Raw genomic sequence first — 8,961 nt, 5'->3', positions numbered from 1 at the left:
GAACCCGGGAGGCAGAGGTTGCAGTGAGCCGAGATCCTGCCACGGCACTCCAGCCTGGGCGACAGAGCGAGATTCTGTTTCAATAAAAAGAGAAAAGAAATCTTTACCCAGTCCAATGTTCCAGAGAGTTCTCCAATGGTTTTTTGGTCGTTTGTTTGTTTTTGTTTTGTTTTGTTTTTGAGATGGAGTCTCGCTCATGTCACCCAGGCTGTAGTGCAATGGTGCAATCTCAGCTCATTGCAATCTCTGTCTCCCAGATTCAGGTGATTCTCCTGCCTCGGCCTCCGGAGTAGCTGGGATTACAGGTGCCTGCCACCACACTCAGCTAATTTTTGGATTTTTGGTGGAGATGTGATCTCACCATATTGGCCAGGCTGGTCTTGAACTCCTGATCTCAGATGATCCACCCGCCTTGGCCTCCAAAGTGCTGGGATTACAGGCGTGAGCCATCGTGCCTGGCCCCAGTGGCTTTTTTTTTTTTAAGTAGTTTCATAGTTTGAGGTCTTACAGTTAAGTCTTTAATCCATTTTGATTTGATTTTTGCATATGGCAAGAGATAGAGGTTCAGTTTCATTCTTTTGCATTTGGATAGCCAGTTTTCCCAGCACCTGAGGCCTTCATTTGGGGTATTTTTTTTTCTGAGTCCCAACAATATAAAAAGCTTATTTACATATGTAAGCATATATTTGTTATTCAGCACATATTTCTTGAGCACCTACTAGGTGCCACACTTGTTCTACACACTGAAATACAGCAATTAACAAAACACAGAAAAATCTCATCCCTCATGGACATTGTGTCATAGTTGGAAGGAAAAGAACCAAAATAAAAAGGTAAAACATGTTAAATCATAGAAAGTGTTATAGAAAAATATAAAATGTTTGTTCGGCCAAACTGAATGTATCCTTGATCACTGTGGGGTACCTGCAGAGGGAAAGTGGTCTGCCACCTGGGCTGAGCTTGCCAAAGCCTAGACAGGCACAAGAGCAGGGAAGAGTCCTGCTCAGAAGTCAGGAGCCAAGACCTGAAGACCTTCAGGATCAAAGACCAATACTTAGCATGGAGAGGACCCCTTGTCTTCTCCTCCTGACCCAGCCGGTCCTCCTGAAAACAGAAACCCCACTAGAAGGAGAAACACCTGTCCACTGACATGGTCTTGAGCCAGGAGGTCCCTGTCTGAGCAGGGCAGTGAAAGAAGTCTGAGACAAGAATTGTGTCCTGGACTCTGCAAATTCATCAAAAGTAGCAGTTCACCCTCTAAGGAGATTACGATATACCCCTATGCACATAAAGACCAAATGGAAAATAGGGGATCAGAGGCCTGCAAACTGTGGTGAGGGCTGTCCCCTGAGAGGTGGCTAGTGATGGGGGTTAGGGGGTCACTGAAAGTAGAGGTTACAGATCTCTATAGCAAAGCAGATTGGAGTAGCTGCCCTCCTCCCCTTACTCGCTCCTTCCTCCCTATGCCCCTTGCAGGAAGGAGCCACAAGGAGACTGACTTGGATTCCACAGAACAAAGTACTTTCTACAGATAAGAAACAGAAAGGGGCTAGGCGCAGTGGCTCACGCCTGTAACCCATCACTTTGGGACGCCAAGGCGGGCAGATCACGAGGTAAGAAGCTCGAGACCAGCCTGGCCAACATGGTGAAACCCCATTTCTACTAAAAATACAAAAATTAGCTGGGTTCATGCCTGTAATCCCAGCTACTCAGGAGGCTGAGGCATGAGAATTGCTTGAACCCTGGAGGCGGAGGTTGCAGTGAGCCAAGATCGCACCACTGCACTCCAGTCTGGGTGACAAGAGAGAGACTCCGCCTGGTCGGGGCCTGGGGGGGTGGGGGAAGGGTGCGGGGCAGAGATACAGAAAGGCCTGCTTCAGGAGGAAGTAAGCACCCGGTCATCAAAGAGAATATCTAAGCAGAGACGGAGGGTCCTTTGTCATTCTGCAAGTGGTTAAACTCCAGGACACTTGGGGGCCCATTGACCCTAAAATGCATTGATCCTCTGTGTTTGGAGAAGGAGCTCTGCCCAGTTTTGTCTAGCCAAGTCAGGTGATTCCTAGGATTTTTGACATAATAAGAGTTCAGAGACACCCCCAGGGACCACAGGCCTTTCCTGGGGTTTTGCAAAGGAGCAGCATTAGCATTCATTACTGCTCTAATCAGCATCTTAATTGCCAGTCTGACTCTCAGTCTTTATACTAAATATCTGGTGCATATTCACCCTCCACCCCCAACCTGCAGTTAAGCTTGAGGGCAAACATGATATTCCCTAGACCATCTGTATTCCACCTCCTCTCCCTCTGGCTTTTAGAGAGCTCAGGAAATTGGTTTTCATCCAACAGGCTCCCGTTGCTTAGTAACAGAAGCGCCTGCTCCTAGCAACCAGGAGCCACAAAGATGCTGCAGAAAGAGGGGGCTGTCTGGACCCTGCTCCTGCTCAGCTATAGACAGCTGGCCTTCCCAATGTTTTCCTCATCCAGCACAGACACTCTGTCTCAGATGCCTGTTCTTGAAAAGCTGATCTCTGGGGCAGCTGCTAACCTCACCCCCAAACTGCCTGCCTGGAGCCCCTCTGAATCCCACCTCCCAGGCCACCAGGAGGCAGCTCATGATCACAACATGGTGGCTCTGGGAAGTTCCCCCACTTAAGAGGGAGAGAGGTAACCAGCTGTGTTGGTTTCTTCAGTCTAGCCTGGTGGGTGGGAGTAGGGTGTGCCACACAGGCTCCTATAACCCTGGGTGAGAGCGATTCCTGCCCGGGGTGGAGGTGGGGAAGCGAAGCGTGTCGTAATCCAGTACATTTGAGAGTGAAGAGAAGTAAGAGACCATATAATTCCCTCCTAGAGATCAGGAAACTGAGAGTCAGGACAGGCTCGGGCCCACACAGCCCTTCGGTGACAGCTGATTCTGAAGCAATGCCAGAACGTGGGGCTCCCCAACATAGTCAGCACCCATGAGACTGCCAGCCCACTGTGCAGTGCCAGAGGCTTCTGCTTCCCCTCCAGAGAGGACACCAAGAACACATTTCTCCACTGCCTAAGAAGACCCCAGCCGTCTTGCCTTCTGGGATGGCCCAAGCTCAGGGTGATCACCAATGCAGATTTTTCCATTTGACGAGCTGCTTTCCTAGAATTGTTGAAATAATAAGAGTTTAGAAGTACCCAGGAGAGGTCTGTCCAGAGCTCTAACTCTGTGGACTGGTGCTAATCGGCATCTTCCTTAGTCACAGATTTCTCTGACCTTCACAGGAGGTGCAGGTGCGTGCATTCCCTCTCCGTCTCTCTGGGGCTTCAAGCTCTGAAAGTGGGGCTGTCCCCCAGGAGTAAACCACGGAAAGTAGGGGTTGTGAGGACCTTACCCCCATTCCCATCTCCCCAGCCCTGGGCCAGACTCTCAGGCGGGAACAAGCCTTCCGGCTGTGAGCTTCTTTCTTGCTTCTCCCCTCCCTCTCCCCTTTCTTCCTCCCAAGAAAAGGGCTTCTGGTCTCTGCCTTCCATTGCCTGGCAACCAAACCAGCTGCCACAGGCTGAGAGGAGCAGCACAGATGCTGCTCAATGAGGGGCTGAAATGAGGGGGCACAGTTGCTCTCTCCAGTCACAAGCACCCATCGGCAATACCGCTGGTGCTCACACACTGGATACAAGGCTTTTCTTATATTTGCCAGCGTTATGTGTATTTGAAAAGTCTTCCAGAGGACAGATATGCCACAGTTGGATAAACTGCTCCACCCTTTGCTATTTCATATTTAAAACTTGTCGTTATGGAAAATTTCAAGTCTATACACAAGTGGAAGGGCATAGCGACCCCTCCTGTACACAGCATCCAGCTTCAGCGATTATCAGCGCCTGGCCACACATCAATGGATCCATAAGTATTTCAATATGGAGCTCTGAAAGATAAGAACCCCTTTTAGCATAACTACAGTGTCATTATAACACCTAAAGTAATTAGTAATCATTCCATAATATCATCAAATACCCAGGGAATGTCCAAACTTTAAATGTCTCATGTCTCATCAATGGACATGAGGGTTTATGTTATGGTGTTTTTTCGACTTTTTGTAGTCAGGATGTAAATAAATTAATCTATGGGTTCCTCCTCAGGAACATCATGAAATTACAAGGAACTAGGATTGTCCTGGAAAGCATGGACCTGCAGGCTCTTCCTGAGACCCCTGTGAGCTCCACTTTGATTTACATAAGGTATTGCTAGTTCCCAAATTTTGAGATGAGACTGAGATTCAAGACAGTGAAATGAAGAACTCAGTGTCACCCAGCTACTGAGGGACTGGGTCAGGTTGTTAACTCATATCAGGAGTCGAAACTCCTATGTTTGCCATGATGACCACACTTTGACACCCCTACCTGCTCTACCTCCAGAAAGGTGAGGGAAGCCTTTAGGAAGGGGGCAGTAAAGGCCTCCACCACTCCTGCCTCCACTCTCGTACTAGTCCAGGTCCTACCCAAGATCTGTCAAAACCAGTGCAATCCCACCCTCTGTGATCTCCTTGGCCCATTTCTCTCCTCCCAGTTGACTGCCCTTGGGTGCATGTGCCTCAGTCTGCCCCTCACCCAGAAGAAACTTTTATTCCTAAATATCTGTGCCCCACACCCCAGGTGAGCCTCATCCATAACCTTTTGGAAGCAGCTCCCCAAAGGGGTGCTGACTGCCCGAGTGAAGGGCCTTCTGTGTGTGCGTGTGTGGCAGGGGAAGGTGCACTGCAAATACAGGGAAGTCTTTGGGGAGAGATCACAGATCCCAGCCAGGGATCCAGTCATCAGCCACACCAGAATGACAGTGTCCCTCTTGTCCTCAGCAGGGGCAAGGGAGTGTCCAGGCAACATCCTGGGCCTGAGCATCCTGAGGACAGGGGCTTTGGTCTCACCTCTCCCTCCCATCGGCCTTTTACCCTCTGGGGACCACAAGAAGTTCTCATCTGTACAGGAAAGACACTCAAGAAAATGAGCCAGGCTGTCCTGTGGTTGAAGGAAGCCTCTCAGCTTGGAGTAATGGAAACTGATCTGGCCAGAGAGTCCTAGCGTCAGGTCTTGGTCTCTGCTCTTACATTATGTAGCTCCGTGACCCTGTGCAGGGACCTTCTTTTGTGGGACTCAGTTTTCTTATCTATACAATGAAGGGGCTGGACCAGCTGCTCTCTGGGGGCCCATTAGCTTCCAGGTTTCTATAATCTCCAGGAAAAGGAGACCCATACATTCCTTGGTAAATGGTTTCTGATCTTAATTATCTTTCCCATCAGGAAGGTCTCCCTGCCTGTTTCCTTCTGTCTCTGAGCCTTGTTTCCTCTGGCCGAGGCCCTTGTCTAGATAAGCATGTTTATTGTCCCAGAAGTGCCTGGGCGGGCAACGGGCATTTTTGTCACCACAACTCAAGTCACCATGGTGGGAGAGTGGGGTCTAGACCCAGCCAAGTCCCTGCTCCCAATCTCCAAGGTGTTCAGGAGGGGGCAGTGTTTAGGCCACAGGTAGATGAGAGATCATGGAACCAACTGGCTCCTTGTTCTTCAAGGAGCCCAACTCCCCGGTCTTCCAGATAAGGAAGCAGGAACTTTCCCCAGGAAACACAGAGCTGGGGAAAGGAACAACTGGGACCCCTCAGGAGGGATCTTTCCTGGGGAGGGTTGGGGATGGTGAAGAGGAGAGCCAGTCACCTAAGGAGCAGAGTTGGGGCATGAACTAAAACCAGTTTATTAAACACATCCTCTGGGAGCTCCTGGGTCCTACTCGGGGAAGACAGAAAACACACACAAAAACACACACACATGAACATACCCCAAAGAGAAGAGATTACAAGCATATCTGACTACCAGGTGCCTGAGATGGGACTTTAACTTGACCACCCCACCCAGGGGCCACGAGTCTCCCAGCAGCTTCATGTATTCAACAAATAGTGACTGAGTTACTGGGCATCAAACAGTAAACAAGAAGGACATGGTCCCAACCCTGTCTCTCAGGAACTTGCAGCCCAGCTCGGCAGGCGGCAGATGCTCAAGAGAGGATTCCAATCCAGGGAGCTACCCCAGGCTAAAGTAAGCCAGGGGACTGTGGGAACCCAGAACAGCCCATCTCAAGGGCTCAGGAATGGTCCTGTGCTGCAGGCTGTGTCCTGGTGAAGCTCAATTAGACCCTCTACCTTGTCACAAGGACAGAGGACTCTCTGTATCCTGGGTTCTTGCCTTGGTCTACTGGAAGAATCGAATCACACCTGGGTTTGGAGAATGAGTGCAAAGTTTTATTGAGTGGAGGTGGCTCTCAGCAGATGAGGGAAGCCAGAAAGGGATGGAGTGGGAGGGTTTTCCCCTGGAGTCGGGCCGCTTAGTGGCCCGGGCTCTCCTCTAAGTGTCCAGGCCAAACTCCGCGCGTTGCTCTGCTGGTCTGGGCCTGCGGCGCTGGTGCCTGTTGGTGCGTTCCTCTCAACGTCCAGCCGCCCATGTGTTCCTCCGCTGATGTGCTCCTCGTCCAGCCGCCTGTGTCTTCTGCGATTTGCTTCTCTGGACCTCCAGCAGCTTGTGTGTGTGTGTGTGTGTGCTAGGATCTAGGGGTTCTTAAAGGCACAGGATGGGGGCGTGGCAGGCCAGGGGAGGTGTTGGGAAATTCAACATTTGGGCAGGAAAACAAAAATGCCTGTCCTCACATAGGTCTGTGGGCACAGTCCCGGGGATGGCGTCCTAGCCAGAGACCCTGCCCTTACCCTCTTCTGTATCATTTAAAGGGACTACGATCTTCCCTTTCCAGCACTTCCCTTCCGTATCACTGGCTGTGTCCATTTCTGGAGGGGTCAGTTCTGGTTTCTTGGAGAAGGTAGCCTTAGGGAGCAATTGGTCTCCCCTCTTCAGGACAGACAAGGAAGGTTGAGGATGTGGATGACCTTCGGGCACTTTTTGTCATCTCAGCGAGAATTGGGCAACTTCTGGGGCTTGGAGGAGAGCTGAGGCTCCCCTTCTTTAGGCTAGGGGTTCTCAAAGTTTTTTATTTTTGGTTCTCAAGGTTTTGGAGTTGGTACCCCAAAGGCCATGGTTGAGGCTTCAGTGTTTTTTCCAAGCAGAAATTGCATATTGAAACTGGGTGCCCTTTCTCTTCCTGGCTGTGGGGATGCAAAGTGTGGGCTGTTGGGCCTCAGATAATGGCACAATTTTAATCAATTGTTCTGCAAAAAGTTTGCTTCTCTTCCTTGCTGATGCAGAGGGCCAAAATGTTACCTTCTTCAAACCAATGTCTGTGATTTAGCTTCCATTGACCTTGATAATGAACATAAAGGTCCCTGAGCAAGGCTGCCCCTTTTGTACATCCTTGCTGCTCTTCTCCTATGTATGGGGGTAGGGGGGATGACACTGGAAGGAAGGGGGAACGACACTGGAAGGAAGGGGGAATGAATGAGAAAATGTCCTGTAGATTCTATATTTAATGTGTTCAGTGACATGCAGAGAAGTTTAAGTGGACTTTTTGAAACCACCTTTGCAAAAATGATGACAGTAAGAGAAATCTGACATAGTTGAGTCCATCCTGCTTCTAACCTCCAAGTAGTCTTTGGTCACTTCTGGGCATAGGCCAAGCTAACTTTGGGAGGAATTTAGTTTATGGTTTAACCTTAAAGCAAGGATGATAATAGCCTTTTCCAAAACTAAGCAACCTTTGTAAGACTAACGAAAGGTCACAGGTTAGGATTATGAGAGGAGCCTGAATTCTGCTAAGATGTAGGGTATAGTTAGACAATAACCAGCCATTGTTCTGGAGGTCACAAGATTTGTAACTCCTCCAATTACTCCTGTGGATAATATCACTATTGTAGAACCTAAGATTGGTCTTCTGAGATATTTTTCAGGCTTTTGCATTCTGACAACCAACAACTGACCCCACCCAGAGGTGGACTCGAGACTCATGACCCAACTGATCCTGTGCACCCCCTTCAACCAGAGGCAGTCTCAGCACATAACCATAGTTTTCCACACCTCTATGATTGCATTCCAAATCAGTCAGTAGCATGCATTCCCTAGTCCCCTGTCCACCAAACTATCCTTGAAAACCCTAATCTCTGAGCCTTTGGGGAGACTGATTTGAGTAATAACTGTCTTCTGCATGGCTGACCTTGTATTAATGAAGCCTCTTTCTCTACTGTAATAACATGATCTCACTGACTTGGTTTTGTCTGTGCAATGGGCAGGAAGAACCCATTGGTTGAGTACACTTTCAAGGAAATACTAAGGAAATGCCTTATTTTAGCTGCCTGGTCAGTTCCATTGTTCAGGTTTCTGGGTCTTCCTGTTTCAAAGGCTGGTTTGTAAATCCTGAGCTATTGAGGAGCTCTATGTTTTCTCAAAAGAGCAGATGGGGCCAGGTGCGGTGGCTCATGCCTGTAATCTCAGCACTTTCGGAGGCCAAGGCTGGGCAGATCACAACGTCAGAAGTTCAAGACCGGCCTGGCCAACATAGTGAAACCCCGTCTCTACCAAAAATACAAAAAATTAGCCAGGTATGGTGGTGGGCACCTGTAATCCCAGTTACTCGGGAGGCAGAGGCAGGAGAATCGCTTGAACCTGGGAGGCGGAGGTTGCAGTGAGTGGAGATCGTGCCACTGCACTCCAGCCTGGGCATCAGTGTGAGACTCCATCTCAAAAAAAAAAAAAAAAAAGAGCAGATGGGCGCTCTGGTCCCCAGTATAACCCCCTCCCCCACTGACTCTTCATCCACCTGGGGGTTTTTGCTCTTGGCTGCTAGCCCAGGCAAGAGGCCGGTGCCCATGGAAAACAGTGGGTCTCCAATCCTTTGGGGGTCAGGGTTCCACCTCCCTTATCTCTCTCCCGGGCCAAGCCCCACCCCTATCAGACTTTGGATGAGGGAGAAGGCACAGGCATGGTAGCACTGGCAACGAATCTGTCTTGCATCAAATTTTAGTCAGGCTCTTCTAAGTCCTCTTCCTGACTACAACTGGACCTTGGCCTCA

This window comes from Hylobates moloch, unplaced genomic scaffold (assembly GCF_009828535.3).
Source record: "Hylobates moloch isolate HMO894 unplaced genomic scaffold, HMol_V3 SCAFFOLD_7, whole genome shotgun sequence".
NCBI lineage: Eukaryota > Metazoa > Chordata > Mammalia > Primates > Hylobatidae > Hylobates > Hylobates moloch.
This window is presented reverse-complemented; position numbering follows the sequence as displayed.